Source organism: Pantherophis guttatus, chromosome 2 (genome assembly GCF_059756535.1).
Source record: "Pantherophis guttatus breed Tessera chromosome 2, ASM5975653v1, whole genome shotgun sequence".
NCBI lineage: Eukaryota > Metazoa > Chordata > Lepidosauria > Squamata > Colubridae > Pantherophis > Pantherophis guttatus.
The window spans coordinates 90122078-90139193 of NC_142064.1; the positions used below are offsets into that span (position 1 = coordinate 90122078).

General features: G+C 39.3%; 2 long non-coding RNA genes across 2 annotated transcripts in view; both read right to left on the bottom strand.

The window, feature by feature from the left end:
- Positions 1 to 1555: 1555 nt before the first annotated feature.
- LOC117661611 (uncharacterized) overlaps positions 1556 to 17116 on the bottom strand; it is a 67836-nt gene continuing 52275 nt past the window's right edge. Inside the window, exons 2-3 of the long non-coding RNA XR_004590073.3 lie at positions 7369 to 7562; positions 1556 to 2412 (exon numbers count right to left, since the gene is read on the bottom strand). This is a non-coding gene — a long non-coding RNA (uncharacterized LOC117661611). The remainder of the gene's footprint in view (positions 2413 to 7368; positions 7563 to 17116) is intronic.
- Positions 8506 to 17116, bottom strand: part of LOC117661612 (uncharacterized) — a 30768-nt gene continuing 22157 nt past the window's right edge. Inside the window, exon 3 of the long non-coding RNA XR_009622303.2 lies at positions 8506 to 8544. This is a non-coding gene — a long non-coding RNA (uncharacterized LOC117661612). The remainder of the gene's footprint in view (positions 8545 to 17116) is intronic.

A 17116-nucleotide genomic window follows, 5' to 3' on the forward strand; every position in this document is an offset into this window, starting at 1 on the left:
AAGAAGTGGGCCATACATGGGAAAAAATAAGACATCCCCCAAAAATAAGCCTTAGTGCTTATTTCAGAGCCCAAAAGAAAATAAGATTGGGTCTAATTTTCAGAGAAACACAGGTACTTACATGCCTCAAGATTTTTACTGTCTAAGTTACAAATTACTATTGAGGAACATGAATATAAGTTTATGGGAATTTATTCTGGTTGAAATAAAACACTTCAGAATTCAGCCATATTTTTTTTTGTCCAACCTGAAAGCTATTAAGTGAGTTGAGTGAAATTGTGGAAGTATTTTTGTATCCAGGTATCAGTTTCAATACTCCACTTAATATCAGAAGACACAGATATGGAAAATATTAGGTCATCTGACTAACCCTTTTTTTGTTACCAATGAAAAGGTTCCCTGGTAGTATTAAAATAGCTGGTAAATTTATTTTGTGATAAATTGGACCTTTCACAAAATGAGTGCTTTGGAGCAATTTTGTTTGAAATATAACCGTTTTAAAAAACCTCTCTGGAATTTAAAACAGAATTTGGTTAACCTATGAGTATTTCTTGGTCTTGGAGTTTTTTCAACTTATGCTCTTAATTGGGCTGATCTGTCCTGATGCCCCTGCTGCTTGCGGTTAGAGGCTTAGAAGTTGAGGTTCCTAGATTGATATTCTACGGTATTTTTAAAAGTAATTGACTACAAAGATGAGAAGGTCAAACTATTTTCCAAAGCACCAAAAGGCAAGACAAGAAACAATGGCTGGAAACTAATTGAAGAGAGAAGCAACTTAGAACTAAGACATTTCCTAACAGTGAGATCAATCAACCAATGGAATAGCTTGCCTTCACGAATTGTGAGTGCTCCATCACTGGAAGCTTTCAAAAAGAGACTGGACAACCATTTTTCTGAAACGGTATAGGGCAGTGATAGTTAACCTTTTTGCCATTGTGTGCCAAAAGTGGGGGGAGTGCAGGGGGGTCGCACGTGTGTGTACCCACACCCATAATTCAATGCCTCCCATGCCCCACCCCTTGTGCATATGTTTGTGACACACACACACACACACCTGTGCTTCCCCCAATTTTGGCACATGATGGCATAAAGGTTACCGGTGGGTCCGGTAGCCTGTTTTTCACCCTCCCCAGGCTCCAGAGGCTTTTTTGGAGCCTGGTTAGGGCAAAAACAGCTTCCCCACCCCACTGGAGGCCCTAGGGAGGCCAGAAACAGCCAATTTCCTGACTTCCGGTGGGCCCGGAAGGCCCAAAAATCAGCTGGCTGGCGCGTGCATGCATGTTGAAGCTGACCTAGGGCAACACTCACGTGCCCACAGATATAGCTCCACATGCCACCTGTGGCACGTGTGCCATAGGTTCGCCATCCCGGGTATAGGGTTTCCTGCTCAAACCGGGGGTTGGTCTAGACTCTAGAAGACCTCCAAGGTCCCTTCCAACTCTATTATTCTATGTTATTCTATGTTGTATGATGTTAGGCAAACTTTACAAGATCAGATTTGAAGTATTTTTTATGTAGCAGTGGGAGGTCACCACGAAAAAATGCAAAATTCTTTGACCCTTGGAAAAATTTATTTTGACCTTTAAAATGTGGATTAGACAACAAAAAATATCTGTCATGTGTATACAACACCTGATAGAGTGTTTAATAAAGGGTGGATGCAATTGCCTGCTATTAGAGGTGTAATTCAGAAGTTGGAACATTTTATTCACATGAATTTGGACTCATCTTGCTATTGTCATATTTTGGGCTGAAACCCACAAGATTCTTAACATGAGTTAGGTCAATTAATGCTGATTAAGGATACATATGCTCTTGGTTATATCCCCAACATTTGGAATCTATCAAGACATCAAAGTTTTGCATTTTTTTTTTTTTTTTGTTCAGGGAGGACAGCCAAAAAGATTATATACAACATTGGAAAGACAACTCTACACCTGATTTGCAGAAATGAATTGCTGACACGTGTGATCTGTCAGCATTTGAATTAAGGCATTTGGTTGATTTCAGCGAAAAGGCAACTAAAGACTTTTCCTCATTCAGGTTAATATTTTACTTCTTCTTTTTTAAAAAAAATGAAATAGGTTTCCAGGCCCACACTGTAGCATTTTAGAAAAAAACCCCACATTTTTCAACTATTGTACATGAATGGTTATATGAAGGAAAGTTATAAAAAGAAGAGAGAGATTGTTTCTTTCTTGGACTGAAGAAAACTATGCTCAGTTTAGGCTCCATGCGATGTTGTGTGATTATTTTCTGATGGCACACAATCCAATATACTTCTGTCAAGCTGTTCCAACTGTTCCTTTTTCCTTATGGCTTTTCTGCTACAATGTCTAAAAAGCACTCCAGCAAACAATTCCCAGCTGCCAATTTTGATCCCTTCTGGCTGTGCTTTCCCATGTAACCAGGCTAGGATCACAAGAATACATTGTGAAAAAAGGCAAGAAAGCCAGAGAAAGAACAGCATGATTTCCATCATTGCTGAAAATCACAATAATGAAGATTCTCTCTCACACACACAATATGCAATATATATATATACATACATACAGAGAAAGGAACTCAAAGAAATGTACTCTGTGCTTAATATTAGCCACAGAGTGTCTTTTAGTAGAGGTTTGCACTGTCTTCTTTACATAATTGTATAGATGGACAATGGCCATTGACTTGGTTAGCAACAGCAATGGCACTTAGAGTTATATACCACTTCACAGTGCTTTACACTCCTCTCTAAGCAGTTTACAGAGTCAGCATATTGCCCCCAACAATCTGGCTCCTCATTTTATTAACTTCAGAAGGATGGAAGGCTGAGTCAACCTTGAACCGGTCAGGATTGAACTGCTGGCTGTCAATAGAATTAGCCTGCAATTCTGCATTCTAACCACTGTGCCACCACAACTCTACTAGTTCACACATTACTCACAGCTATACTGTGGGCCTTCTCTGTGGCTGCCCCAGCTCTCTGGAACCAGTTACGTCCTGAGTTCCGGACCATCCCCACCCTATTGGCCTTCCGAAAAGCGGTGAAGACCTGGCTTTTCCAGCAGGCCTGGGGCTGTTGATCTCGCTGTTGCGATCTAGCGAGATCCGGCTATGAATGGTGTGAATGGGTTTTAATTGTTTTTAATGTTTTAATTTTTAATGTTTTTATATATGGTTTTTAAATGCATTGTAAGCCACCTTGAGTCTTCGGAGAAAGGCGGCATACAAGTTGAACAAATAAATAAATAATATTGCATCCAGATTTGGTCACCGCATATAAAAAAGATGTTGAGACTCTGAAAAAAATGCAGAGAAGAGCAACAAAGATGATTAGGGGGCTGGAAGCTTAAACTTATGAAGAATGGTAACAGGAATTGGGTATGTCTAGTCTAGTGAAAAGAAGAACTAGGGGTGACATATAGCAGTGTTCCAATTTTTGAGGAGCTGCCTCAAATAGGGGTCAACCTATTTTCCAAAGCACTAGAAGGCAAGAGAAGAAACAATGGATAGAAAATAATCAAGGAGAAAAGCAACCTAGAACTAAGGAGAAATTTCCTAACAGCAAGAACAATTAACGAGGGGAACAACTTGCCTTCAGAAATTGTGGGTTGCCAAGCAGTCAAATTATGATCACAGGATCATGGGGATACCGCAATGCTTGTAAGTGGGAGAAATGGTCATAAGTTTTTCCAATGCCATTTTTTTCCAATGCCATTGTAATTTTGAACAGTCACTAAATGAATGATTGTAAGTTGAGGACTATCTGTATAAGGTAGCTTGCCATGCCAGTGATGGTGAAGGTTTGTCCTTGATAGTTCCTTGAGTAGGTTATTGTTTTCTGCTTGATTGTTTGTCTGGAATAAATCTACTTATCAGGGTGTTGGCTGCTTGAGGGAATGGGTTCTGGACTTTTTGTTTTCTTTTTAGCTTTTTGTTTAACTGATGATGTTACCTACTTGGCAGTGGTGAAATTCAAATTTTTTTACTACCGGTTCTGTAGGCGTGGCTTGGTGGACGTGGTGTGGCTTGGTGGGCGTGGCAGGGGAAGGATACTGCAAAATCTCCATTCCCACCCCACTCCTGGAGGAAGGATATTGTAAAATCTCCATTCCCACCCCACTCTGGGGCCAGCCAGAGGTGTTATTTGCCAGTTCTCCAAACTGCTCAAAATTTCCACTACCGGTTTTCCAGAACCTGTCAGAACCTGCTGGATTTCACCCCTGCTACTTGGGTAATGAAATATCTGCAAGCCACCAAGCTTAGAGAGCACCAAGGATTTCTATAGGATTTGAAATCTAACATATCTACAGCATGGCAGATTGGAAAAGATAAGATTTTATAATAACAATAAAGAGACCACAGGGGCTGGACATGTATATGGCTTAGTGACATGTGTGAAGCCAGACATTGTTGCTTAGCATTATTTCTGAACTTGGTTGATGTGGTTTATTCAGCAAACCATAATCTAAACATGCAAAATGACCATAGTGTTGACTGTCAGGAAATGGGACAGAAGACTTTATTCAGTTGAAGTACACTTCTAAAATTCAGGCTTCTTAGAATTGGTGTCAATTTGATGAGTCTCCATAGTCCAGATTACAGGAGAGATGTGATCTGAGACCATGGCTCAAATCCATCTACTCTTCTTCAACATTTGAACTAACAAATCAAAGTAGGTAGACCTAATTTGGTTAGCCTTTTTGCTTCAGCAAAAAGCTTTTCTGCACACGTGTGTGCATAAGTATTCATGCTCAGAAGGTCATGACAACCTCCAGATTGAAGCCTTCAGATCAAAGTTGGATGATTTTGATTTGGCAATCTGCTTCAAAAGCTGGTTTGATCAAAGCTCTGCACAACTCTAGTCCAATATATAGTTCAGATTTAAAGAATATGACAAGTTTCTTCATATTCTTGGACTTGGAAAATTGGACTGTCCAATGTTCATTGTCCCAAACCTATATCAACTAGGAGTCTTGTATGGTATTTAGTAGTCTTTCTCTCTAATCCCCACTTAACTGAAGTTTCAAAAAAGAAAAAAAAAAAGCCACAGAATTCCAGACTATAAGTAGCATACAGTGGTTGTTTGTCCCAAAATACCACCAAGCTGACTACAGCAAACACAAATTACAAGCTTTGCCTAATCACAGATATGCTACCAAGTCATTTCTGGTTTGCACAAATGACAGTGAGCGGGTGCAGTCTTGCCACTGCCTGAATTTCTGTTTTGAGTTTTGCAGATACTGTATTTGAAGGACTCTGGTTCAGATTTAGAACAGGAATGTTGTTTGGAACAGATAGGAAGCATTATCTGGGATCCTTCATTATACCATTTGCTGCACATATAATGCCTTTAATTACAGCCATATTAATAATCACACTCTCAGAAAAACCTGACCTGCTGTTAAACCAATTAAGGATACTGCTCCAAAATTGATCTTGTGTATGTTATAAAGCAGCAATGTCATTATCACCACCACCACTATCATCATAATCCTATTTCAAAGAAGACACAATGAGATTTTCTCTTAAATCTGCCAAAATAATTTGATAAATTGGACATTGGCCACCTTGGTGGGAAGAGCTTTATTATTTGCTTATTCTATTTTGTTGATCAAATTTTAAAACCACCCATCTCCCTCACAGAAGGACTCTGATCGGTGTACAAATAAAATATTAAAACACAAAAGCAGTATATACCATTTTAAAAGAGGCAAAGATCAATGTTAAAAATTAATTAAAAGGCAGGGAAGTGCTTTCAGGGCACTAACCAGCCTCATGGCTGTGTGTTTGCTATTTTATCAGGAGGAAAAAAAAAACCTTGGTCTGGTTTTACTCTTTTCTCAAGAATCTCTTGGGAACCATAAGCTGGACATGGGCCACTAACAGTGAATTCTTAGGACATATTGAGAATCCACAATTCCAGGATAAATTTGCAGGAAGTGGTAACAGTGCTTCTTGCCTGAAAGCAAAATGAGTTGTAGTACATAGTTGGCTGAAGGAATGCCATATTTTCTTTTTCTTTCTTTTTTTTTTCCTGGCAGGGTTCATGGGCCTATAAAAGTTATGGAGCTGGCAGGTGCTCCCAGCAGACAACATGCAATGGGAAAGCTCTAGTTTGATGTATTTCTGCCAGATAGACAGCTCTTAATAGCATGATAGCCCTGCCAGGAAAATAAAAAAAAAAGCCGAGAGGGCAAATTCCTACATATCAATTCTTAGAAGCTAAGTAAAAAGAGGATAGCAAAACTGAAAGTCATCAGCATTTGATTTTAGTACCTCGTAAGTTATCTCTAACTTTTTTTGTCCTGCTTTCTTTTCAGCAGCTGTACATTTTTAGGGCATGAAAGAATTATCGGTTGTATATATCACTTCCTGTTTCCTAGAAAATGATATGATGTGTCAAACTGCTATCACTAGCATTTATTTTTTAAAAAACAAAAAGATGAAAACATCTAGGATTAAATGTCAAGAGTTCACGAAGTCTTTTGAAAAGACAAAGAAAGACAATAGAGATTGAAGCCCTCACCATTTTATCTATGTATTGTGTGGCTGCCACCTTGACTTAACTTGACACACACACCCCAAATATCATTGACCCCACATATCTAGGATGGAAAAAATACAAATTGGCAAAAGAATTTAATGGGGCTTCTGTTATACTAGGAATCCTAGTATAGGATAGGAAATGATAGTGAAGGATGTAGGTACATTAACTGAAATAAGCAATATTGGGTTTTGGGCTGTTCCCTCTCGAAACTGAGGATAAAGGGACACAAGCAAGCAGATCATGAGAAAACAAGATGTACTCTCAGCAGGCATGCAAATGGAATTACAGAAATAGCTTTCAAAAATCATTGAAAATAGCTACAGAATTAATATATGGATTTCTCTCCCCCGTGTAAGAAGGTAGTTGCTTTAACACTTTGCCTACCACACCTCTCACCAGCAGACAAATTGAATGCATATGCTAATATTTCTATACATATAAAGCACAGATGAATGGAAATTTCCTAAGGAAACAGTAGAAACTCAATAATGCATTTACATAGAGAAGACAAGACATCTAAGTGTTCTTTTTAATTTGTTGCAATGGCCATGCTCACTAATATTTGAAAACTGGAAACTGTCAGGTTAGTTATTGATGGTCATTGACTTAAATTCTAAAACATTGCAGTCAGATGCATTGAAAATAAGTGCTGCATTGTGTGAATCTGAGACACTGAAGGAATCGTCATTTATTGCTATCTTTGAAGCTGAGTCTAGCTGGATCACCCATACGCAGGTGGATATTTTTTCAACTGTTACCATTTCAGGTTTGAGGCTGAACACTTGAGTGAATTTCTGTGAAAGATATTACATTAGGGCTAATATAAAGGGCCTTACCTCTCTGAAAAGCTGTGTTTCCCTGAAAGTACTGCTATAGTTGAATGATTTTTGACGTTTCCTTCTCGTACATGAGTCCCTTAACATTATGCAAGCATATCAGTTACACTCTCCATTAAGAAAGGAATGATAGAGAGAATGAAGGAGAATGACAGTGCAAGAGAGATCAGTTACCCCAGGAGTGGTATCCTATCCTGTAACATGAAAAGATGAAATCAGTTACAAAGCTATTTATCACAGGTGCTTGTATTACTGCTGACATGCAATGTGGGAGATCAACACTCCAGATTGCTCATAACATTAGGGAATTTTAGGATTAGCTCTCTGTAACAGGGCTCATTAATATTTATCCATTTACTATTGAAAAAGTAAAAGAACACACAATAGTGAGTATCCAAAGGCATGGTCATAAAATTCTGGTGCAAAAATTAAGGTTCCTCCTTCTCTGTATTGAGATTCTCAGTCATCCGGGTCATGGTTGTCTCAAAGGTGCTTTTTCAAAAGGCAACTGGACTTTTTGTTTTTCCTTGAGGAAGAAGAAGAAAATGTTTCGCTTCTCATCCAAGAAGCTTCATCAGCTGACAGGATGGTGGTGGGGATGGAAGGATTCTATTTCTTTGCAGTCATCTAGTCATTAGCACTCTCTCTAAGACAGGAGTGTCAAACTGGCGGCCTGCGGGCCAGATGCATCACGCACAGGCCACCCCCACCCCAGCTTCGAGAAGGGAAAAAACATCACGAAACATCACATGATGGCAACGTGAGACCGCGAGTTTGACACCCGTGCTCTAAGAGCTGTTGAGGCCACCTGAATCCTGGTTCCCGTTTGTGGCCTAAGTGTTTGTTCCTTTCAATCTGGGTATACAAGAGATTATATATAGACCTGTATTGTTGTATTGTTGTATTGTATTGTATTGTATTGTATTGTATTGTATTGTATTGTATTGTATTGTATTGTATTGTATTGTATTGCTGTGTTGTGTTGTGTTGTGTTGTGTTGCGTTGCGTTGCGTTGCATTGCATTGCATTGTTTTTTGTTTTGTTTCTTATGTTTGGCAAAAGTACAATTCTCAACCATTTACCTGCATTAACCGAGAGGCGCATAGCATAAACAAAGAAACGAAGACCACTAAGTTACCTCTGTTAAATGATAATGTCTTGATAATCTGCTTGGTGCTTAAAAGAAACAGAAAGAGGGGGAAAGGAAATCATTATCATATAGTCAAATCATTAGTCAATGGTCAATATTGATAGCATGTTCCTCAAAGTTCAAAATGCTAAATTTAAGCCTTAGATAGCATCTTAACTAATGGAAACACAATTACTGGCTTATTGGATGTTATTGCCTTTGTTTTGATATCTCCACTGAAAAATTGTCACAAACATTCAGGAGCACACTGATTCAGAATGAACTTGCCTAGGCATTGTTGTTGTATTGTTGTTGCTACATTTTTATCCCATTATTTTTAAAAACAAGTTCTAGATCAGGCCTGGGCCAAGGGCCAGATAGGTCACGTGCAGGCCATGCCCACCCTGGCTCTGCAAAGGCAAAAAATGTCACAATCCAGCCCGTGACGCAATCAAGTTTGACACCCGTGTTCTAGATGGACCACTATATAAGCTGTCCCTGAAAAACTATGAAAACAATCAAAAGTTATGTCAGCATTATTGCTTTCTCAGTATTAACTCAGTGCAGGGTATCTGCAGATCATAATCAAAATAATCAAGATGAAGCTTGTGATGATACAACCAAAAATCTGCCTGGTTTTATATGCGACACATGTAATGTGCAAGTTTCAATCACGCTATCACCATTTTGATATTTTAGCCAAACCCTGTTGACACCTTGAATCAATGGCAGGAAGTGTGTAAGATAATCACTTTCCAAAAACAAAATTTGACCTTTCAATTTATTTCACACTCCAACCAGCACTTGATTCCATGCTAAAGAAAACAAAGATACTGCAGACTCTGCTTTGGGAATAATGAAGATTAGTCTCCTGGACACGAAAGCATGACCATTTATTTATTGTTTCATTTTATTTTACTCTGCTGCAATTTCAAGCAACTCCCAACAATTCAGATAATGAAAGATATATGGCAAATGAATGCAAAAATAAAATCAAACGTAGAAACAAAATATGATAAGCATAATGGTGAATTCTTAAGATGCTCTCGGTTTGGCTTATGCTATCTTAGCCATAGTAGTTGCAATTTGTTTTTGAAATATTCTAGAAAAATATCAGACTCACCATTCCCTAATTCACTTAATAATTAATTAATTAATTTCCTAGTTCTGAACCACTCATCTAACTATTATGGGCAATTAGGCTTCCTGACTGAATTGTGTTGCAATAAGTTAGAGAGATTCCTGATTTTACTGACATTATTCATTGGCGTGTCCCTTACAGATAAGACAATCTTCATCCCAAACAGAAGATATCTTTTGAAAATAGAAACATTCAGTGTGTGCATTAAAGTTTAGCATTTTCAGGAATACAGAACACTCACCTTCTGTCTCAAAGAAACAGACTCAGTTTGAAGATCTTGCTAAATCTGGGAAGTTATTTCACAGTCTTGCAGTAATTTATCATTTTCTCTGGAATAGCAAGTTTCCATTTCACATAAAAATACTTTCCTATGTGAAGTGATACACCTGCTATCCCAAAACCTTAACTTATCAAAAATACACAGTTATAGCTGTCCCCCTGAATCAGAAGTTTTACCCAGGAATTTATTCTTTCTGCACAGATTTGTATTTGTATTATTACTCTGGACAGCCTTTATCAGGTTTAGCTGAGATTTCAGTTGAGACTATAAACATTTATGTAGCATTAGCATAAGGTTAGGAAATGAGTTTCATTAAAAGGGCATAAATGGGGTTCGTTGGCTCAGGGAGAATTGCCATCTTTGGTCTTGGATGGGGAGGCACTACCCCAGACTCTGTGTGCAATCTGGGGGTTCTCCTGGATTTACGACTCCTGCTTGAAGAGCAGGTGACGGTCGCGGCCAGGAGGGCCTTCGCACAACTGCGAGTTGTGCGCCAGTTATGCCCTTTCCTGGACCGGCAATCCCTACTCACAGTCACTCATGCCTTAGTCACTTCCTGTCTTGACTATTGCAATGCGCTCTACATGGGGCTCCCCTTGAAGAGCATCCAGAAGCTCCAGTTGGTGCAAAATGCAGCAGCCCACATGGTTTTGTGCAGACCCTGGTGTGCATATGTATCACCTCTCCTGCAGGAGCTGCATTGGTTGCTGATTTGCTTCCGGGTGCCGGTCACATCTACCCAATCCATCAGAGCAGAGGGAGAGTCATCTGGTGGGACCCAGAAGAAGGGCCTTCTCCATGGTGGCTCCCTCTCTCTAGAACATCATTACCCCAGAGATTAGAATGGCCCCCACTCTAATTCTCTTCTACAAGGGGCTGAAGACCTGGTTCTGCCAGTGGGCCTGGGGAACCCAGAGCGGGATTGAGCCCATTAAATGGCTCGTGTGATTGGCTGTCTCTGGGGCAGGAGGTGTGGGGTGTGGGGGATTTTATTACATTAATTTATTTGACTTTTTATTAGTTTTACTGTTTTTTAAAATGTTTTTATATTCTGTAAGCTGCCTTGAGTCACCATGGGCAAATAGGCAGCAATATAAATTTAATAATAAATAAATAAATAAATGTAAAAACCAGACTTGTATTCATTTTATCTGTTGATTAGCATTATAGTCAGCCCTACAAGGTTTCCCAGACCAAGAAACCAACACCATATAGGAAGCAACTATTTTTATCATAAAGCTGTAGGAGTAGAATCTTGCACATCTGGATGTTTTTTCCCCTTCTCTCCCTTCGTGTGAACTAGGGACAGGCTTGACTGAGACATTTGTTCACATTACATTCCTGGCCCAGGCTCAAGCCCCATTTATCTAACTGCTGCCTTGGCAGCTTCTCTTTCACCTGTTCTTCAAGGCCATTCCTTATGCCCTCTACAACTATGGAAAGTTTAGCATCTATCTCAACAATGCCAAATAAATGAATGAATGAATGAATGAATGAAGGAAGGATGGAAGGAAGGAAGGAAGGAAGGAAGGAAGGAAGGAATAAATAAATAAATAAATAAATAAAATATTAAAGGCACATTGTTATTCCAAACAAGAAAATCATTAGGCAGTGAAATGCAATCAAACTTTTGTTCAATCAGATTAAATGAGGCCAATTGAGAAACTTATTCTTGTCAGTCTGTCCACCCTTCTCCCCCCCCCCAACACCACCACACACACCGCTGGAAACCATTGTTCAATTTCATACAAATACATTGTTCTGACCAATTCATGTAGTGGAACGCTATTGTATTTTGATATTCACTGGGAGCAGATCGTACTTCGCAAAAGTCATGCAGAAATACATATGAGGAGCAAAACATGTACCCAACACATAAATTAATGCAAATGACATTAAAACACCATACATGAGAAACTGCTTTCAAATGTGCAAGTCTAAAAAGTAGTGTGTAAAATATGTATTCTGTAGAATAAAAATTATGATGATTTTCAGGTGGCATTTCAAAAAGATGTTGCATTCTCATGTGGAAGCAGGATAAATAATTGTCATACTGGGAAAATAGGAAACACTCTCCAGATTGTTTTACATTTTGATGTTAGCCTTGCTGCTGTCTAGTTTGTATGGTCTCTTGGTTTTATTCTTATTTTATTTTATTCAATATGTTTTAGCTCAAATTGTATTTGTTTCTTTGGGTATGTTTATTATGAACCACCTAGAGAGCTTCAATTATAGGATGGTTTAAAACATTTAACAAATAATACACAAAAAAACTTGGGCAGATTTAACTACCCCTAAACTATAAAAGCATGGGTATTTAGATTGTTTAGAGCTGTCAAGTAGTGGAAGCTGCTGATTAAACCCAAATAGGGTATGTGTATGAAATATTTTTTATCTGATTCCATTATTCCAACCCAAAGTAACAATCATATAAATAATTCATACAAATAAAGGGTGTGGTTCCACCTTGTTGCAGAGAACATCCTGAAAAAGGCATAAAATGATCACGAAAGTAAGATATCCAGTCTATGGTAGTTGTCATATTTTATCAATTTACTTAACTCAAAGAGACAAGAGTGTGATGAGGTTCATAAACTGAAAATATAAGGCACTTCATTCAAGAGGAATGGAACAGTGTCAAGAGATCAAAGGCCAAGTAAGTTCACATGGAGAAAGCTGACAACGGGTGCTAAAGAATAATGCTGGCTTTCCATTAATGGTGCAGAAATATGCGGTGAATACAACTGTGTCAAGAAGTTGAGAAAAGGAGAAGCAGCCTTTAAATATGGATTTAGTTCACCAGCTCAAAAAATTCTAAGATTTCTAAGATTTATGTCTATGGAGATTCTCAATCATCCAGGCAGGGGTGAAATGCTCCTGCCTGGAAATGCTACCAGATCGGACCGGATCGCCCGATCCGGTAGCGATGGCAGCGGGTGGTTCAGAAAACCGATAGCAAAAATCCCTGCGCCCCCCCCAATGCCCAGCTGAGCCGCACGATCATCAGAGGTGCTTTTTTTTTTTACTTTTAAAAGCAATTTTTCTACAACCTCTTCCAACGAAAATGCTTTTAAAAGTAAAAAAAAAAAGCCTCTGATGATTGCGCGGCTCAGCTGGGATCCTCAGAGGCTTTTCAAAGCATTTTTTTCTGCAACCTCTTGGCCGAAGAGGTGGTAAAAAAAATGCTTTGAAAAGTCTCTGATGATCCCAGCTGAGTTGCCTGATCGTCAGAGAGGCTTTTCAAAGCATTAGAAAAAATGCTTTGAAAAGTTAAAAAAAAAAAAAGAAAAGTTGGCCACGTCCACCCAGTCATATTACCCCACACACACACACCAAGTCACGCCCACAGAACCGGTAGTAACAAATTTACATTTCACCCCTGCATCCAGGTCTTAGTCCCAATGGTGCTTTTTCAAGAGGCAACTGGACTTTCTGGTTTTTCTTTGAAGACGTTTCATTTCTCACCCAAGAAGCTTCTTCAGCTTCTTCAACTCTGACTGAATGGTGGGGAATGGAAGGATTTATACTCCTCCGAGACAGCTGGTCATCTGCATTCTTTTAGCAGGTCATTAAGATCACCTGGAGGTTTATCTGTGTCCTCAAGATCACCTGACTAGTGCAAATGGGTGTGGAGCCTTCTTGGAAACTGTTGAAAGCCCTGTGTTGTAGATTGGAGATAGGTGATGTTGTATCCCACCCCCTCTGTTGAGAGAGGGCTGTTCAATTTTGACATAGATGGCTTCTTTGACCTCTCTTTCAAACCAGCAGTCCTCTCTGTCCAATATGTGGACGTTGTTGTCTTCAACAGAGTGGTCTGTGTCTTTTAAATGTAGATGGGCTGCTGAATCTAGTCCTGATATGTTTGTTCTCCTATGTTGTGCCATACGTTCATGAAGTGGTTGTTTCGTTTCCCCAATGTACAGATCTGCACCTGGTTCACTGCATTGTACTGCATATACCACGTTGCTCAGTTTCTGTCTGGGTGTTTTATCCTTGGGGTGGACAAGCTTCTGCCTTAGTGTATTTTGGGGTTTGAAGTGTGCACGTATGTTATGTTGGCTGAAGATCCTCCTGAGCTTTTCTGATATGCCTACAATGTATGGAATGACAACATTGCTTTGATTATTGTTCTCATCATTGTCTGTTACAGAGGAACTCCTATAGATTCTTTTTTGTTTCAAAGATTTAGTACTCTTTGGGCCATGTCCACTCAAACAAGGGCAGGCGTAATTTTTCTGTTAATAGACTCATGCTGTCAGGTGTAATTTCATCACTTAGTGAGAGAAGCTACAAATAATGATAGGAGAATCAGAGCTCAACAAGGATTAAACCATCATTTGCATTCTTTCAACCTTTTAGGCATCTTTTCTTTATTTTTCTTCGACTCCCCACTCTTCTTTTCTCAATCTCCCTTGTATCTTCTTCCTCTTCCCTTAGGAAACCATCAAGGGCATTGATATGGCCCTGATCACAAGGCTTATAATGTACAATTTGAATAAGAGAAGAGCAAATTGGCTTGCCAGCTGCAAATCTTATATGGAACCTGACCGATCAGCTACTTTCAATGGGATTTAAGAGGAAAAAAATGAAATCTGAGGCTCATGGTTAATGTATCTGATTTATATTCCACCTTTTATTCAGGAGTTCAAGACAATTTAGATTACATTCCTCCCTCCCATTTTGTCCTCCATAATAAGAACCCTGAGCTGCAGGTTTTGCAGAGATAGAGTAAATAATCCAAAGGCATCCAGCAATTCTTTGCGGTTGTGGATGGAACTGGACTCTGGGGCTCAGTAGTGCCAGTCCCACACCTTAACCGCTACACCAGAGTGCAGTTCTAGACCACCAGACTGCTGACAAATAAAGGTAATAATGAGAAAACTGATTTTTTTTCCTCCTGAAGTATTTGCCCAATTGGGAATCTACTCCCACCGGCTAACTGAGAGAGTTTAGCCATTCGACCAGGGGTGAAATCCAAAATTTTTCTCTACTGGTTCTGTGGGTGTGGCTTGGTGGGTGTGGCAGGGGAAGGATACTGCAAAATCTCCATTCCCTCCCTTCCTGGGGGAAGAACATTGCAAAATCTCCATTCCTACCCCACTCCGGGGCCAGGCAGAGGTGGTATTTGCCAGTTCTCCAAACTACTCAAAATTTCCGCTACCAGTTCTCCAGAACCTGTTAGAACCTGCTGGATTTCACCCCTGCATTCAACTGATTGTTTGGCATCACAGGCAATATGAATGTAAAGTTGGCTGGCAAGTTTCAACAACACAACATTAGCCAGCAAAATGGCAGGAGGCAGGTTCAATTTTCAAAGAAGCTGAGAGTGAGAAAAGAGATTGAAAGACCAGCCAGAAGTAACAACCAAGGAAAACAATGGGAAGAAAACTGCTACAGTGCATGACATCCCAAGCAAAGGCAGTTTTAGTGACCAAGAAATGGGGAACAGTTGAAATGTTTACATTTGCAATAGTGGCAAATACCAGTAGCTCAAGTGTAGGATGAGAATGGAGGTTCATTCTCTGAGCTTGTATGTTGGTTTCTGAACGTTTCATCACTAGGCTAGGTAACATCTAGGTAAGATGTTTAAGTATCTATTTTTAATGATCTATGGCTCTAAGCTCAGTCTATTGTGTAAGGAATGGACCGAGTGAATTGAATAGTTTAGCACTGTTCGGAGTTCCTATATGTTATACTACTCATGGGTTTGTATCAGTGGTGGGTTGTCCCCGGTTTGGACCGGTTTGCAAGAACCGTTAGTAAGACTGACAGGAGGCCCTGCCCACTACCCCGGATGTCATCATCAGCAATCTGCCCATGCACAGAAGCAAGGCGTGCTCGCTTCGCTTGATCCCATTGCGAACCGGTAGTAAAGATAAGTAGAATCCACCCCTGGTTTGTATGATGTTCCTTAACGATGGTAAAGCTATAAAACAAATTCACAACAAGAAATGGAGGAGTGTCTTCCATTCTTATCCAGAAGGAGAGAGAATTCACCCATATGAGACCTTTTAATGACGAAAAGAGTTGGAAGCAGGCTTGGTTGAAACAAGAGCTGAAAGGGTTTGATTTAGAAATCAAACCTCTAGAATTCTGTGCTCACAGAATTCACAGACTAGCATCTGTGCTCCAGCAAATTCTACCTTTGTAAGACTTCAAGCAAGACTTCAATACTTCAAGCAAGCAATATTCCAAATATTGATTAAAAATTATAAAGTTCAAGCCCAATGGCTATACTTCACATCCTGTCATTAGCGATCACATTTTGTTTCCATGATCTCAGGCCAGCAAGCACATCCTCTTTTATTATCCTCTTTTATTTTTAAAACAGCCGTATGAAGTTGATTAGACCAAAGGAAAGTGAGTGACCCAGAGTTACCTCAAATGCAACAGGAACCACAGCTCTTCCATGTAAACTTGGCATGCTTCAATTTAAAGTTTCACTTCTTTGTGAGATCCTCCCCTCCACGCCACACACACACATACTGTTCTTTTCCAAAGAGGGCTTGTTTTTTTTTTTTAAACAAACACATACACACAAACCAAATTGTAACTTCAAAATAACATTGCTCCTCTTTTGCCTGTATCCAAAACTGGCTGAGAGCCAACCTTTGTCAGTTTCACTCCATACTAGAAACCTGTATACCCTGCTGTCATTTCAGGCAGATTATACCTTGGGGAGTGAGAAAAACTGGAGTTGTGCCAACTCCCTTCAGGAAACAGCTCCTGCCTTTCAAAAAGTAAGTTGGTACCTCCCATGAAGGGAAATTAAAAGCATAATCTTGCACATTGTTCAAAATATAAGACCCATTAAGTTCAACAGGACTGACACTTTGAGATGTAAACGTGGGATTGCAGTCTTAAGTAAATGGATGAGGATCTGAAGTCTGAGTTCCAGCAAAAAATTGGGTTACAAAACCCAGCTTCATTTGAATTTTTTTTTCCTTGCAGGGTAGAAGGAATGACTCCATTTTTAAAAAATCATTTTAATCAAAAGGTTTCCTTTATTTTTAAAAAAGAGAATAAGAATGTAAGACCGTCAAAGATCTATAAAACAAAAGACAATGTTTTTTTCCTCCCGATAATATATTATCTTACATTCTTATTCTCTTTTTTAAAAAAATAAAGGAGTCTGCATCCTAACTATAAGAAGAGGAATGGGTTATTCTCACTGGTATCACCACCTCACTTCTTACAT